Source organism: Cervus canadensis, chromosome 11 (assembly GCF_019320065.1).
Source record: "Cervus canadensis isolate Bull #8, Minnesota chromosome 11, ASM1932006v1, whole genome shotgun sequence".
Classification (NCBI taxonomy): domain Eukaryota; kingdom Metazoa; phylum Chordata; class Mammalia; order Artiodactyla; family Cervidae; genus Cervus; species Cervus canadensis.
The window spans coordinates 75,706,042-75,724,195 of NC_057396.1; the positions used below are offsets into that span (position 1 = coordinate 75,706,042).

At 45.2% G+C, this 18,154-nt stretch overlaps 1 pseudogene; it reads left to right on the forward strand.

Annotated features, from left to right (window-relative positions):
• The first annotated feature begins 9,450 nt into the window (after positions 1 to 9,450).
• On the forward strand, positions 9,451 to 10,549 carry LOC122449377 (annotated as a pseudogene).
• Positions 10,550 to 18,154: the final 7,605 nt, after the last annotated feature.

Sequence of the window (18,154 nt, forward strand, 5' to 3'; positions counted from 1 at the left end):
TTTGTTGCAATCAACAGCATTTGGAAAATCCCAGAAACTGCTTGATAAAGTCCCCTAGCCATTGCCTACGCCTGTTCGTATAAAAGAGCTTCTCTAGCGGCTCAGATGATAAAGAATCTGCCTGCAGTGCGGGAGACCCGGGTTCCATCTCTGGGTATAAAAAGCTAGTAGACTGGTCTCCCGGCTGCAATTCTAGAAACTTTTCAGGGCTTTTCCTATTAGCAGGTTTCATCCAGTGTTGAGCCTGGCCCTCCCGACAAGCATATGACTAGCTGATATGAATCAGAGAAAGGAGGTCGATGAGTTTGAATGACTGTATTAAATTCCAGGAGAGGGGAGGCTTCCTTCCTCCTGTCGGCCTCCGCTCTCATCACAGGGCACGAGCGCGCCCCCTGCTGGTCTCCCAGCTCTAACTGAGGTTTCTCTTCACTCGGTGTTTTCATGGGAATTGATGGTGGTGGTGAAAATCCAGTGCTTAAAATCCCCAAGCATTACTCGGCTGAAATTAGGCCCTCATCTTTGGAAATACTAGTTATATTGTCAGACGTGTTTGTGATTATTTTGTGGCCACTGTTGGCCCTTGCTTTATGCCCTATCAGGACTCCCAAGAGGTCTGGCAGAAGTTGGCGACAGCACATTTGAGAGGGTTTGACATATACAATTCTGTCTATGCATTTCACCTTCTTTGTCTCCCTCCATGGCCCTTATAAACTGGTTTTATTTTCTGTGACTTCCCATTGTTATTGGCACAGTCCTGAGAGATAGCGTCCCCTAGCAGCTGCTGCTATATATATGATTTTTCTCTGCGTAATTTCTGTTACATATATGAATTGCTCTCTGTATGATTCTGACCAGACTAACTGTGATCCTGGTCACTCACCTGTTCATCAGCAAGTCCATCTCCACGTCTGCATATCAGGTCGCCGGGCAAAGGCCTGCTCTACCCTCGCCTCCCGTGTAACTACAGTAGGGCTGGTTTCTGTGACTTGAGCTTTAATCTCCGTATGCAATGATATAGGCAAGTCCCTAGAAGGGGAAAGGGCTGTGACCATATTCTACACAACCACGAGCCCCAGGCTGCATTTTCTGATTCTACAGCCTGAGGAACAAGGAAGTGAAGGAGGCCCTGAGGAAAGCTCTTCATAAAGCCAAGATGTACTAATTATCTTCACAGATCTGCAAAGTGCTCATCAAAACCCGCCTCTGTTGCACCAGCCGTCTGGGCTCCGGTTATCATTTGCCAGCGGTTGCCCCACACGAGACGTGGAATCAGCCCCGCAGAGGTCGGGTATCTTCCGGTAAGGAGTTCCCCATGAAGCCTGCCTCCAGGGAAAGCAGTGCAAGACGGAGGCAGAATACCAACAATGAAATCCCATATTTTAATGGGGCGAGAAATGCCAATAAAGATTTGAAATTAAACTGAGTAATGGCAGCAACAGGGAAGCTTGACATCAGCAGTAACATTAATATTGAGCTAGAGAAGAGTAAAACGGAATAGGGGGATGAGGAGATGACAATTGCACGTGGATTTATGAGAACTACTAACCAAAGATGGCTTTATCATCTATGAGGGTATTTCCTTATGTGATTAGGAATGTTGCATTTTGTCTGAGCAACTTGTAATTTTATTTTTAAGTGAGAAGTTACATGTAAAGTGCTTGGCCTGATGCCTGGTCCTTCGTGGCCCCTCAGGGATGTGGGCTGTTCTGTGGCATCAGTTATTACTGGTGGATTCTACATTCTTTAAAAAAAAACCTCGAATAGCCAAAGCAATCTTGAAAAGAAGAATGGAACTGGAGGAATCAACCTGCCTGACTTCAGACTCTACTACAAAGCCACAGTCATCAAGACAGTATGGTACTGGCACAAAGACAGAAATATAGATCAATGGAACAGAATAGAAAGCCAAGAGATAAATCCACGAACCTATGGACACCTTATCTTTGACAAAGGAAGCAAGGATATACAATGGAAAAAACACAACCTCTTTAACAAGTGGTGCTGGGAAAACTGGTCAACCACTTGTAAAAGAATGAAACTAGAACACTTTCTAACATCATACACAAAAATAAACTCAAAATGGATTAAAGATCTAATTGTAAGACCAGAAACTATAAAACTCCTAGAGGAGAACATAGGCAAAACACTCTCCGACATAAATCACAGCACGATCCTCTATGACCCACCTCCCAGAATATTGGAAATAAAAGCAAAAATAAACAAATGGGACCTAATGAAACTTAAAAGCTTTTGCACTACAAAGGAAACTATAAGTAAGGTGAAAAGACAGCCCTCAGATTTGGGAGAAAATAATAGCAAATGAAGCAACAGACAAAGGATTAATCTCAAAAATATACAAGCAACTCCTGCAGCTCAATTCCAGAAAAATAAATGACCCAATCAAAAAATGGGCCAGAGAACTAAACAGACATTTCTCCAAAGAAGACATACAGATGGCTAACAAACACATGAAAAGATGCTCAACATCACTCATTATTAGAGAAATGCAAATCAAAACCACAATGAGGTACCATTACACGCCAGTCAGGATGGCTGCTATCCAAAAGTCTACAAGCAATAAATGCTGGAGAGGGTGTGGAGAAAAGGGAACCCTCTTACACTGTTGGTGGGAATGCAAACTAGTACAGCCACTATGGAAAACAGTGTGGAGATTTCTTAAAAAACTGGAAATAGAACTGCCATATGACCCAGCAATCCCACTTCTGGGCATACACACTGAGGAAACCAGATCTGAAAGAGACACGTGCACCCCAATGTTCATCGCAGCACTGTTTATAATAGCCAGGACATGGAAGCAACCTAGATGCCCATCAGCAGATGAATGGATAAGGAAGCTGTGGTACATATACACCATGGAATATTACTCAGCCGTTAAAAAGAATTCATTTGAATCAGTCCTAATGAGATGGATGAAACTGGAGCCCATTATACAGAGTGAAGTAAGCCAGAAAGATAAAGAACATTACAGCATACTAACACATATATATGGAATTTAGAAAGATGGTAACAATAACCCTATATGCAAAACAGAAAAAGAGACACAGAAATACAGAACAGACTTTTGAACTCTGCGGGAGAAGGTGAGGGTGGGATGTTTCAAAAGAACAGCATGTATATTATCTATGGTGAAACAGATCACCAGCCCAGGCTGGATGCATGAGACAAGTGCTCGGGCCTGGTGCACTGGGAAGACCCAGAGGAATCGGGTGGAGAGGGAGGTGGGAGGGGGGATCGGGATGGGGAATACGTGTAACTCTATGACTGATTCGTATCAATGTATGACAAAACCCACTGAAATGTTGTGAAGTAATTAGCCTCCCACTAATAAAAAAAAAAAAAAAAAAAAGTGTTAGTGGCTCAGTCATGTCTGACTCTTTGCCACCGCATGGACTGTAGCCTACCAGGCTCCTCTGTACATGGGATTCTCCAGACGAGAATACTGGAGTGACTTGTCATTTCCTCCTCCAGGGGATCTTGCCGCCCCAGGGAGGGAACCCAGGTCTGCTGAATTGGCGGATGGATTCTTTACCACTGCACCACCTGGGAAGCCCACGAGTGTGAGAATAAGTTCTCATTCCTGTGTGTCACTGAATTTGTGCGTAGCTTAGTAAACATTCTATTGTCATATACTTTTGAGAATTGCTGCACAAAACATGCTTCATTTTGGAGATTTATAAAGCATATTATCACACTAAAGTGTCCGAGAAATTATTTAGTAATGACAGTTTACGTCATTTAACCCAGTTTCCAGGGCATCTTTGAGCACTAAATCGTTTTTTGGTATGTTAAAAGTAAAAAAAAAAAAAAAAAAAATTAAATGCTAGCTGGAATTTGACCTAATTTTTTTCTATTTAGGAGAGATATTTCCCTTTGTTGAGGAAAACATCTTAAAGGGCATCTGGATTATGGAATTTAAGAACCTGTAATGTATGGTCTAAGTGGAAAGTATTTGGGTATTAAAGATTTAGATTATCATGCATAACAATATACCAAGAATTTTGAGTGTTCTCTTGGTGGATTGGATTGGATGGGGATTTGGAGGATGCGGGAACTGGAAGAAGACAGATATAAATAAAAGATGATCTCAGTAGAGAAAGATATGGGTCATACAGTAGCAGGCAGGTTTCAGGTGGGGGTGGGGAGGAGCTGGTGACTAATTTCTTGCGATGGGCATGACTGGGGGATTTGTAGCACAATGACAACAATTATTTAATTCTAATTTTCTCCCTTTTCTGTGTAGTACTATGAACCTAAGTTTCTTGCAATAAATTTTATTAAAAATCCCTTACCCAAACAAGCACACCATGTTGATTTTGTTTAAGAGAGTGCAGGATGAAGAAAACAGGCCATGCTGTACCCTGGTGTGATGTGGGGGCGAAGCAACGGGAAGTGGGCGAGAGTGTAAATAACACTTGAGCGGAAGCAGGAAAGCAGAGCCTCACGAATGCAACCGTGAGCCCTTGCTCGTCCTTGGAAATTCTGGGGGGAGCTCTGGACCTTACGCTGCACAAAGGATGCACAAAGGGTCAGGGGCGTGGCAGAGATTTTAGCCCAAGCAGTTGTTGGCACAAAGACCTGTGTGCTTCTCTACATTTTCTAGATTATGTAAGCAGGAACACTGAAGCCATGTGACCGGATTCTGGCCACTGGGATGTGGGTGGGAGGGAGGCAGACCAGACCTGGTCCTTAGTGACATCCTTGGTGATCTTTCCCTGACTTCCTCTGTACTAGCAATTTTGATGTCCGCCTGTTCTAAATGGCTTAGCTGCAGGGCAGATGAGAACGACTCAACCCACACTGGATTTTCCATGGGTAAATATAAATTTATTCTGTTAAATCACTGTGATTTTAAGGCAATTTGTTAATACAGCATGACCCAGAGGACTCACCTCTTCACCCAGCGAGCTCTGGCATGGACGTGTCTTGTGTGTGGTCCTAAAAATATGTTGTCTTGTGCAGAAGGGACTATGGCTTAGGCAGAATCCGTTAGCAGCTAGTGAGCCCAGGGCAGACTCGATTTCTGGCCCACTCCCTGGGCAGCTCTAAGACGGTGGGCTTCTCTTTGCCACGTTTCCTCATCAGGGACAGCGGGCAGTTTGCTCCCTCTTTCAGTCCCACAGGGATCTTGGGACGATGAAGGGAGCGCTTTGAAATCGTTAGAGCTGCTCTGCGAGCATTAGATCTAATTGACTTCCCTACGCTTTCTTTTCCTAAGTGGAGGGCAGGGAAGAAAGATGATGGACTATCCTTAGGGGAGTAGACGGCCCTTGTTAAGCCTGTGCCCAGGAAGCCGTTGGTCTCACCCCCTTTTCAAGCACACATCCTAGCACCAGTGCTAATTTGAACTCTATTCGAGACTGAGAAAGAAGAAAGTGAGTAATACCGGTGATGTTTATTTAAAATTTTGATATTCATTATAGATTTTTGCATTGGAATTTACTTTTTAGCTATATTTTATGATTGTCGATCTTGTTTGCTAAAGGTTTGGGTGCCCCCTTAACTTTGGCATCCGAGGTGAGTGCCTCACTCCTCACACTAGTCCTGGACTCGCCTAATACCATCCTGTACTACTGCCACGGGGCCGCTCCCTGTCCCGGGAGAAGTCCCTGGGCTTTCTGGACCCTGTGAAGTTGCTCATGTTGTCCCCCTTCCTGAAGAGTCTTGCCCATCATTCTCGTACCAACACTTGCATCCAAACTGCCTGCCGAAGTCCACCTCCACTGGGAAGCCATCTGTGACCTACCCCAACTGTGAGCAACCTTACCTTACACTGACTCCCCTTGGCACCTTATTTATGCCTCTCTTAGGAGCTTAGTACTTGTTACCCGTAGGCTGAATAGTTATGTAACCTACCAGGTTGCCTAGTCCTTGTAGACAGCCGTTGTGTTTTCTCATTGAGAGGGATTTGTTTCATTATGTATCGCCTGCTGTTCATTTAGGGTGCTTAGCACAGTGATGAATCCATGATAGAGGTGGTATCATTTTCTCTTGGTTCTCATAATTGTCCAAGAGAACAATTATTCTGTAATTATTCTGTTCTTCCCGTCTTCCTTACTTCCTTTTCTGAACTGAAACATCTTGAAATGCAGTGACTAAATCAAAACGCCTCTGAATTTGGAGCTAAAGAAACACTGCAGTGTTAAAGATGCGGAGTTGGCAAAGGCCATGCCAACAAGAAGGATGTGCCAGTTTCTCCTCTGGGCAACACGCTAGGCTTTTGTTTTCCCTGTGATTTCATTTGTTTTTAAAGGGAAAAAAGGGAGCAAGGGTCAGGGGAAGACAGTGAAACCCCTGGCTTCCAGACAGGGCCAACTTAGAAGACATGATATATCTTGGTGAGGTCGCTGTGTTGAGTCCCCATGGTGTCCTTCTGAATAATGTGATCAAAGCCTTGTGTTTACAAAACACCTTATTCCTTCTAGGATGTGGCCACACCGATGAGGGCACAGTTTCTGACATTGTTTTGACTAGAGAAGCTAAAGCCAGAGACATCTCACTTCTCCAGGGACCATGTAGAACTGAGATTCGGGCTGTTCAGACTCAACTGAGTGGGTGTGTTGAAGGGCTTTGCGAGCTGGGACTGGGACCAGGAGCCTTGCCATGAATCTACGTGAGAAATAACTGCCTTTCCTTAGAGACCACAGCAGCTGTTGACTGGGGACTCAGACTTCCAGAGGCTATCGGTGTCTTAACCAAGAGAGATTGATTTGCACTGGAGGTGGGAACCCAACAAAGAGGCTTTTCTCTAATCTTTCCTCTCCAAGCCTGGAACTGAACAAAAACTGGAATGAGGCATATATAATGAACCAGGGTTAGCCAATCATGGAAACAGAAAGATTCAGGGAAGAGAGAGAAGAAAGTGCTTGATGACCAGAACTGGCAAGGAACTGGAGGGTGATACATGCAGGGACCACCTTTCAGGCAGCTATGACATTACTGTCCCCAAGTTGATTCACTGTGTGTGTGTGTGTGTGTGTGTGTGTGTGTGTGTGTGTGTGTGTGTGTGTGTGTGTGTGTGTGTGTGTGTGTAGAGTGTAGGAGGAGAGGGAAGGACACTGAGGCCTGGAGAGAGAAAGTAATTTGCTAATTTGCTCAGGGTCATCACTAAGCAGATTTGGGAGGATAAGATCCACCCAGACCCTCTGCACCCCAGCACAGCGGTCTCTCCCCAGACCCTAAAGATTCTCACACAGTGGAAGATAAATGACTTTTTAGAGACAAAGGAAAAATAGTGAAAAAGAGAGATGAGGACTGCAAGGAAAAGGTGAAGTGGAATTCAGGTGAGGAAACTGTTCTGGTCCCCTTGGTTCATGCTCAGATCAGAGCACCAGATCCGATTTCTTGGATTCATCATTCTCTCCAATACGTCAGTGCAACGCTGGCCTTGCTGCCAAAGTCTAATGCTTTAAAGATGATCAAATACCTTCTCTACTCCCCTGCACTGCAATTCTGCCAAAGGAATTTCTGTCCATTAGCACAAGAGTCTCCATCAGCCTTCAGATACAGAGAGACTGTAGAGCTGGTTTTCATACTTGTCTGCGTAAAGGCAGACATTTCCTGGGTCCTCTTGGGCTGCTGGAATCGACTTGTGATGCGTGTAAAATCCTGCTTTAAGAAAAATAGTGCTTCTGTGTGCAGTTTTGTTTCTAATGGCAGTTCCATTTTAGCTGTGCAATCTTGGAGGCAAGATGGAGTTACTTAAACTCTGTCTCAGCTGCCTCATCTGTGAAGTGGGGATAATAAAAGTTCCTGCCTCATAAACTGAATGTGGGGAATAAGTGACTCAATATATAAATCACTTAGAATAGTGTCTATATATGTGAACTCTGTTATTAAAGAAAATATCTGTCCCTTTAAAACCTATCTTTGTGCCCTACAGCAGCTTCCTGCTCGATAGCTATTTTACACATCGTAGTGTACACATGCCGATGCTCCTCTCCCAATTCCTGCCACCTCCTCTGATATGACCCAGAGGAGAGGGAGGGGGAGGTAGGCTCAAAAGGGAGGGGATTTATGGATACATGTAGCTTATTTATGTTATTGTACAGCAGAAAGTAACACAACATTGTAAAGCAATTATATTCCAATTAAAAATTAAAAAATAGCAAAAAAAATCTATCTTTGGTAAGCTAAGAGGATCTAATTAAGACAACAGCTTTCTGGCAGGTAAGCACACTGTTATGTTGAGCTTGGGAGGCTAAGTCCAAGGATGGCTTATGATCTCTGCAAATATTTGTCAATTTTAGTGGGTTCTTAAGACTTTAGCTTTTATTTTTAAATATTTTCATAAAAATAATCACTTGAAGATCTGCACAACGTCTTTCTCCCTGCAGTGTGCTTTATATCTCACTGATAACTTTGCATGTGGAGGTTTACTGTGTGCTGAGCTCCGGGGCACATACGCTGACCAGGGAAGACAGTCTCAAGGAGACTTCCTGCGGGAAGTAGGCTCTGAGCTGGGGTCTGAAGGTGGTGTGAGAGTTGGGCAGGACCCTGAGGATGGGGAAGTTAAGATGTTGCAGCAGAAGTGATGGCCTGTGGAAAGCGCAGAGGTGTGAGTGAAGGTGGGGGATTAGAGAAGCCACAGGTAAAGCAGGTGGCTGGAGAAAAGGGTGAGGGTGGGCCGTGGCTGCGGGTGCGAGGAGTGAGACGTGAGAAAGAGGCACTCGGGAGTAAGTAGGGGACCTCATGGAGGGCTTTCCCCGACACACGCAGGAGTCTAACAACATCCTGTCCCTGACGGGGCGCCAGGCCTGGAGTTCTTAAATCAATTATTGGCTGCACTGAGTCTTTGTTGCCACGCACGGGCTTCCTCTCACTGTGGCGAGCCGGGCAGTGCTCTCCAGGCGTCGGGTCTCTCACCGCGGTGGTTCCTCTTGTGCCAGAGTGCGGGCTCAGTAATTGTGGTTCATGGGCTCCGTTGCTCCGTGGCAGGCGGAATCTTCCCAGACCAGGGACTGAACTCATGTCTCCTGCATTGGCCAGTGGATTCTTAACCACTGAACCACCAGCGAAGTTCCACGTCTGGATTTTTTAACAGGGGAATGAAGTGGGATCATATTAAAGTCTTAGAAGTGTCACTCTGGCTACACTGAGGAAGAATTGGCAAGAAGCAGGCCTGAGGGCAGGGGCAGCTGTTAGTTACAAGGCTCTTGTTTTGATCCTGGCAAGAAATGAAGAGGGTTTGAAATCAGAGAGGAGCTATGGTCATAGAGGAAAAAAAAGGGAAGGAGTCCTGAGATAGATATTTCGGTGGGAGGCAGGGCCCCAGCATCAACCCCTGTTGGAGAGAGAGGGAACTTCTGGTTGAGCGGTTGTCTGGCATGCAGGGGTTCACACAGCTAGCAGGGAATAAAGGTGGCGGAACAAGCGCTGCTTTTCTGAAAAGGTTCACCGGTACTGGTTTTCTTGACATACCAAGATGACGCCATGTCACAGAACCCCCTCGGATGTAGGAGTTCAGACCAGTCCTCTCCGAAGCCCCCACGTAGCACCTGGATTTTGCCCGCAGCACATGCTCTGCACGGTAAACCAGGAAGGGGCTGAAATCCCATGCGAGGCTGCATGACTTGCTTCTCACCCTCGCCTTCTCGGGTACCCCTGGCTTCACGGCAGGGAAAAAGCTCACCTTTGTGACGGAGGTCCTCCTCGCCGCCCTCACTGCCCGTCCTGAAGGGGCCCTGCCTCTCTTCCGCCTGCTCCTCTTCGGCCATCTGGTCGCCCTGACGGGGACCGTGGGCCTCATCACCCTGGCCCGCGTGGCTCCTCGGCTCCAGAGCCCCATGTACTCCCCGCTGAGTCACCGCTCGCTCCCGGCCGGCTGCTGCTCGTCGGTCACCGTGCGGCAGACGACGGCCGCCCTGCTGGAGCGCGGGGCCGCGCCCTCCCGCGCGCCGCCGCCCGGCTCTTCCGCTTCACCTTCCCGGGCTCCGTGGACCTCCCCTTGCCGGGCCTCACCTCACGGCCTGGCCGTGCGCCGCCCGCTCGGCGTCTCCGCCATGACGCGGAAGGCCCGGGCGCGGCCGTGAGGGAGGCCCGCGTGGCGGCCGCCCGCAGCGCCTTGCTGAGGACCGGCTCGGCCTTCACGCTCTCCCTTTGTGGACCCAGTGAGATCGCCTTGGTTTTCTGGGAGCTCCCACCTCTCTTAGAGAGGACGTGTGGGGACAGCTCTGCCCAGGCAGCGGTAGTCATTGTGTTTGCCGTTTTCGTCCTCCCTGCCTGCCTGGCGGCGACTCTGGTGTCCCGCCTGCTTACCGTCATGGCCGTTTTGAGGATTCCCTCCGTGGGAGGCTGCGCCAAGACCTTCTCCTCCTGAGCCTCCCACCTCACGTTGGTGTCGCTCTTCTTTGGGACCCTTACCTTCACGTGTCTGAGAGATCACTCCGGCCGGTCCTTGGAGGAGGGCCGGGTGGTGGCTGCGTGTTACACAACGGTGATCCCCATGTTGAACCCTCTTATCTACAGCCTGAGGAACGAGGACGTGCTGGAGGCCCTGAGGAAAATTCTCAACAGAGTCAGGGTGTCCTAACCATCCAACTTGGAAATTCCTGAGAATCGTTTTCTGCGCAGTGCCAGCATTCTGGGAACTCATTTATTTATAGCATGCTCGATATTTAAATGAGTATGTCATGGTATAAGGCATAAAAAAGAACCAGAACTTTTAGTTCCAGGAAAAGAAAAGAAGGAAAGGAAGAGGCACATAGGAAGAGATTGGAGTGACAGCTCTAACTCCCAGGACAGTGACAAAAAAAAATCTGAAATTAAAGCCCGTGTAATCTGTTCGTTTATCCATCCATCAGTCCATCCATTAATCCACCTTATTCTTTTGACGCATTTCAAAGTGAGTGAGAGACATCAGTATTGATAATCTTCTATCCTATATAGGCAAGAATGATGTCATCAGTTAGGATTCAACATGTAGCTTATGTTTATATAAAAATGTCTTAAAATTGAACTATCAGTTCAGTTCAGTTCAGTCGCTCAGTTGTGTCCGACTCTTTGTGACCCCATGAATCACAGCATTCCAGCCCCCCCTGTCCATCACCAACTTCCGGAGTTTACTCAGATTCATGCCCATTGTGTTGGTGATGCCATCCAGCCATCTCATCCTCTGTCGTCCCCTTCTCCTCCTGCCCCCAATCCCTCCCAGCATCAGGTCTTTTCCAATGAGTCAACTCTTCACATGAGGTGGCCAAAGTACTGGAGTTTCAGCTTCAGCATCAGTCCTTCCAATGAACACCCAGGACTGGTCTCCTTTAGGATGGACTGGTTGGATCTCCTTGCAGTCCAAGGGACTCTCAAGAGTCTTCTTCAACACCACAGTTCAAAAGCATCAATTTTTCAGAGCTCAGCTTTCTTCACAGTCCAAGTTGGTTAAAAATATTGTTAGCATCAGTTGTACAGCATAGTGATTCAGTATTTTTGTAGATTTTACTCCAATACAGTTTATTACAAGAAATGGCTATAATTCCCTGTACTATACAGTATATAGCCTCTGCTTATCTATTTTACACCTAGTAAATAGGTGTATTATTGAATCTGATAATCCCATACTCCTAATTTGTCCCTCCCCATTTCCCACTCCCCTTTGGTAGCCATAGATTGTTCTGTTTTACATGTACATTAATTTGTATTACTTTGTAGATTCCACATATAAGTGATATCACATAGTATTTGTCTTTCTCTGACTTGTTAAGCATAATAGGTCTATCCATGTTACCGCAAATGCAGTATTTCCTTTTTCATGGCTGAGTAATATTCATTTATATACATAGAGCACATTTTTTTGGATGTGCTGTGCAGCTCATGGGATATTAGTTCCCCAAGCAGGGATTGAACCCAAGCGCCCTGCAGTGGAAGCACAGAGTCCTAACCACTGTCCAGGAAGTTTCCATAGAACATGTTCTTAATTCAGTCATCTGTTGATGGGCACTTGAGTTGCTTCCCTGTCTTGGCTATTATAAATGGTGCTGCTATGAAGACCGGGGTGCATGTGTCTTTCTGAATCAGAATTTTCAGTGTTTCTGGATATATACCCAGGAATGGAACTCCTGGATCATACAGTAGTTCTATTTTTAGCTTTTTAAGGAAACTCATAATAGTGTTCTCCATAATGGCTCACCACTTTACATTCCAACTGATAGTGTACATCCTACGCAATGTTTGTTATTTGTAAGACTTTTTTTTTATGATAGCCATTCTGACAGATATGAGGTGATAGCTCATTGTTGAAATAAGCTCAAAATTGTTTAAAGATGAAATATAAGAATGGGAACCATGAAATTCCAAGAAGAGAACATAGGCAGAACACTGACATAAAGCATAACAGTATTTTCTTGGCTCAGTCTCCTAAAGCAAAAGAAATAAAAGCAAAAATAAACAAAGGGGACCCAACTAAACTTAACAATGTTGGCACAGCAAAGTATACCATTGACAGAAATGAAAAGATAACCTAGTGAATGGGGGAAAATAATTGCAAATAATATGATGGATAAGGGATTAATATCCAAAATATACAAACAGCTCAAATAACTTCATGTCAAAAAACCAAACAACCCAATGAAAAAGGGCAGAAGACCTCAATAGGCACTTTTTCAAAGAAGATATACAAATGAGCATGTGAAAAGATGCAAAATTCAACTAATTATTTGAGAAATGCAGATTATGTTCTTTGTTTTATTTTTTGTTTTTTTTTTTTCTTTTTCTTTTTCTGGCTGCATTGTGCAGTATGCTGGATCTTAGTTCCCCAATCAGGGATCAAACCTACACACTGCAGTAGAAGCATGGAATCTTAACCACTGGACCACCAAGGAAGTCCCAGATTATGTTTATTCTTAATAATTAAATTAAGGCAGTGACTTGATAGTTCAGTTAATAGAGTGGACCCTGCTCTTAGTACTCTTCAGACTTCTGTCGTAGTCTCCCAGATGCTCACATCCATCTCTGTGTGCTCCCAATGACATGTTTGTCAATTACTGTCACCACTGGAAATATGCCCTGTTCTTTCTTCTTCTTCCCCTCTTACAGCTCCCATTCCTCATATCATTTGCCCGGGAATCCACTTGGTGATTTCTTCCTTTTCTACTGCCCATAATGGTATCTGCAGAATCCGTATCATAGATGTTGACTCTCTGTTCTTAAAGCTTTTGACCTCGGGGAGGCAGAGCATTGCCGTGTTCCATGCCTGGGTGGGCAGGAGGGAACCCTTGTCTGCACTGGTCACTGGGCTCTGCAGTAGCTCCACTTGTATCCAAAGCCTTGCAGAATCTGTTGGGTCTTGCTCTTCACTTGTCTGACTATAGGTACCTGAGTCAATTCCAAAGCACTAGGAAGGAACAGGCACCACCTACTTATTAGTCTTATACATTTTTCCTGTGATCCCCATTCTTGGAATTCAAACTCCTTTTTTTCTTCCTGTTCTTGGCTTCCAGACCTTGATAAGTTGGCTGTTTTGAGATATTAGTCTGCCATCTTCTTAGTCTGGCGGCTTTCTGAATAAAGTCATATTTCTTGCCTCAACACCTCATCTATAGACTTACTGGCATGTCATGAGGTGAACTGAGAGAGTCTGGACTTGGTAACAGGACTTCTCCCATCACCCTTCTCAGGTGCCTCCCGACAAATGATTTCCTCCAAGGAGACTTCATATGATAAGCCAGCTCCTTCAGGAACCGTCAAAGAAGGGACTTGTTGGTATTATGGTATCTCTAGTGACTTAGGAGAGCATCCCACCATCCTTTGCCCCAGACCTGAAAGAGGAGTCCTGGGGACCACACTGCTTAGTAGAAGAGATGGGAGAAGAAAAGCCACCACCTTTCCAGGGACAGTACAAGATAGCAGGTACTACCTACATTGGCTGCAGCAGACCTGAGCAATATTGCATGGTTTTCAAGGTGCCAAGATGTGGTTGGATTCCCTCTTAAATCCCCTTTCTTAGTTTCTGATTCCTTTGCTTGAAATTAGCCTGCTTAGCTTTGAGAAATGGACTATTTCTTGCCATATCAGTAAACAAATGATGTCACAGTCTCCTAGTGATTGCAGCCCTCCAGTGTGAGCCTGTGAGCCCTGAGGAAACTAAGGAAGGAAAAGAATACCTTCCACTAGCAGCCATCAGACTGCTGTCACTCCCTATGGTGAGCCCCGTGGAAGCTCAGTATGTGAAAATACAGGATACTGGCCCCAGATAGCTGAGGTGCACATCAAAGGAATGACTTCTGTGAGCCCAGACTCTTGCATCTTTTCATATATAAAGAAGTGCTAAATTCCTTAACTTGGCCTATCTGGTTTTCTTTAATTTATGATAATCTTTTGATGTTTTTAGTACCTACCCTTTGTTGCAAAACTTCTATATAACCTGGTTCCCCACCTTGCCTCCTAGGAGCAGTTCTTTCAGGCTTATATGAGTTGCTGTCTCCTGGGCTTGAAGTACTAAAATTCCCACTGAATAAAACATAACTCATCTTTTAGGTTGTGAATATTTTTTTAAGTTGGCAAACTTTTCTGGAGATTGTAGGATATAATAGAAAGAATGCTGACTGGTGACTGCTGCTAATCAACTGTGTGTTCTTCCATAAGAGAATTCCCATTCTGGACCTCAATTTCTTCTTCTGCAAAATTGGGGAGAGGTTGGAATGAGAGCATTTTGAGTCCCTTTATGATCTGACATTCTATATAGTCAGGCTTTAATTCTGTTCAAGTGTAAATGATTTTTACCCTTCAGAGAACCCACATTATGCATTGTCAGCCACTTTCTTCAGAAGAGGACAATCTCAGAGATGTCTCTGAGCATGAATTAGGATGGGAAGTGAGTCCCTGAGAACCGGGTAACTGAGAGATATGGAAATGGGTGCCAAGACTAAGGAAGATGTAATAGCCTGAGACAAACTTTCTATACTTTACATAGCCATCTTATAAAAGAGTATAAAAATTCTGCAGTTCCAGAATATGTAAAGTGAGGGCAGAGATACCAAGATAAGCTGTTACAGCAAGATGAGTTTTTCCAAAGCAAACTTATGGGGGCTAGGCTATCCTCTGTCTTCCTGGTTGGCTTAGTGGTAAAAGATTCTGCCTACCAATGCAGAAGAGGTGAGACAGGGGTCCCATCCCTGGGTCAGGAAGATCCCCTGGAGGAGGAATGGCAACCCACTCCAGTATTCGTGCCTGGAAAATCTCATGGACGGAGGAGTCTGGTGGGCTACAGACAATGGGGTCACAAAGAGGCAGACACAACTGAGCTCACATGCATGTAGGCTATCCTCAGCCTTGATCTAGCCTGAGATCCACCCAAGTATGGATGGGGGAAGATTGTAGAGACGGATCCCAGTGGAAGAGGTTGAAACAGGGAGGAGTCAAAATTGACTCTTTCGGGCTAGATCTGTTTCTTTGGCCACTTCCGTTATTATAATCACATATAATGGCCTGGCTCAGAGAATCCTGTCCCTCTGCCTGACCATTAAGCTAAAGTGCTTTTGTTCAGAACCCTATCCACCTGTAGATGGCAGGAAGGAAGACATTAACACATTCTCTTTCCCGAGGCTTGCCATTTTAGGAGATACATGCAAGATTAAATGACCCTTTTCACTTTGTTTCTTCATCTCCCCCCACCTCTGATCCATAAAAGAACCTGGCATCTGGACCCCGAAAAGATGGTTATTTTGAGACATTAGTCTGCCATCTTCACAATCAGCAGTTTTCTAAATAAGATGGGATTCCTTGCCTCAACACCTTATCCCTCGAATTCACTGGCCCCTTGTGCAGTGAGCAGAGTGAGTGTGGACATGGTAACAAGCTGATGATGTGTCCTGCTTTCACGAAAACCCGCAGAGGCTCAGCAGTTGGACACACCTAATAACTGAAGGAATAGTCTTTCTTTAAGAAAGGTTTCCTCTTCCATAGCTCTTGAGACATCCATCTAGAAGGACGTGACTCTCCTGTTGCCCTCCAAATTCCTTTCCCAGTTGGAGTGATTGCTTCAGGGGCAGCCAGTCTGACTGAGACTTAAAGAAGCCATAGTCTGAGATGAGTCATCAAGAGATGCCTTTCTTGGAATGATTACTGCTCTGCTATTTGGCATCTGATCAATTGCTGAGCTTTTCAAGAGATGCCCTGCCTAAGGATATCCTTTCCCTAGGAACTCTAGTTCTGCAGGGTGTTAATCTGCTTTCAGTGAAAAAGTTCTGTGGTCAAATACTTTCGGGAAATAGTGGGTTAAAGGAAGTTGACAAGGTTTCTTAGTAACTGGACCATATAGATCCATTAACATGCTGATATGCCATAAGATTTTCCATTAGGAGAATGTAGTATGCAGTGATTTCCAAACTTATGAGAATGGTAAGCCTATTTTCTTCCCTGACGTGTTTACTAAGACATCTGGGTAAACATAAGTCTTTATAAAGTAGGAGAACCCTTTGGCAGTGGCTCTAACTTTGCTGCCCAATGTAATCAACTGGGGATTTAAAAAATATGGATGTCTGGCTTGTACACTCAAATATTCTGGATTAATTGTTTAGGGATACACTCTGGGCCTCAGGTTTTAAAAACTTCCTAGGTGATTCCATTATGCAGTAAAGTTGAGAATCATTACCCCAGATCCTCTTCTCTTGTGCCATCTTCCAAAGGGGCTTAGTCAGCAGAGCACTGACTTGGCTCACATCATTGTTTTGCCACCAAGTAGCTGCATAGCCTTCTCTGTAGCTATGTTTTTAAGATTTATGTGACCAAAAAAAACAAAAAACAAAAAACAAAACAAACAACAAAACATAAACCCACCCTGATGGTCTTAGACCTCCTAAAAGGAAGGAAAGTACTGATGGGGCTTCAGAAAAATGATGCTCTTCAAGGATATGCCTTTGTTATTTTACTTTACAGTACATTGTATGGGCTTCCCAGGTGGCTCAAGAGGTAAAAAATCTGCCTGTCAAGGCAGGAGACTCAGGAGACATGGGTTTGATCCTTGGGGTGGGAAGATCCTTAGAGGAGGAAATGGCAACCCACTCCAGTATTCTTGCCTGGAAAATGGACAGAAGAGCCTGGTGGGTTACAGTCTATAGGGTTGAAAAGAGTCGGACATGACTGATCACGCCCAAGTACACACACACAGCACAGCGGATCTAGCAGGACTAGAGTGCCTGAGAATGCTTCCCAAGGCACCATGTCTAGATCTAATTTTTGAAGATTAATTGATCAGAACCCCCTGCAGTGCCTGTTAGCAATGCAGATGCCTGTGCCCTCTGGCATAGACACTGCACCAGAATCTATGGATGTGGAACAATAGTATTCACATGTTAAATCAATTCCCTGTGTAAAGCTTCTGCATGCTGAGTTTGAGAAGCAGTGCCCTGGAGCAGAGGCAGGTCACCGTTAAGAGTGTGCTCAGTTTGCCTGGGGGAAGTCTGCTCAGGACCCGCTCACATCTGCCTTTGCAATTATCATCTTGACCCTTCCACTCTGAAGATTCTCTTCCTGTCAAATGGTGAACTATCAGAGTCACCAATTACAGCATTTCTTGGCCATGGCGGGGAAAAGCGTATGTTTCCAAAACAGCCTCCTTTGGGGATCAGGTCCTCAGATGGTTAAGAATCTGCCTGCAATGCAGGAGACCTGGGTTCGAGCCCTGGGTTGGGAAGACCCCCTGGAGAAGGGAAAGGCTACCCACTCCAGTATTCTGGCCTGGAGAATCCCAAGGACAGAGGAGCCTGGAGGGCTACCATCCATGGGGTGGCAAAGAGTCGGACATGACTGAGCGACTAAGCACAGCATATAGTTGGCTAGGGTGTCACCATGCAGAATGTCTGATGAAATTCTCAACTGACATACAGAAAACCTTCAGAGAAATATTTTCTTTTGGTACAAGGTAGAAATGAGACAAGGAATCAGCTGCATCAGACCCTGGTGGCAAGATGTAGGATGGGGCTTTGGGAGTTTGAAATTAAAGAGAAAACGTCAAAGATATTAGACATTTTGGTGGGAAGATAAATTGTCTTTCCCTGGAGACTTACCCCGGGGACCAATTATGGCATGATGCTAGGGCAGCAAGTACAAAAAGCAACACCAGAAAGGTCTAGTGCAGGATCAGAAGCTCAGAAACAGAGGCTGGTCCCCAGGCCCTGATATCCTGGGCTAAGTCTAAAAAACA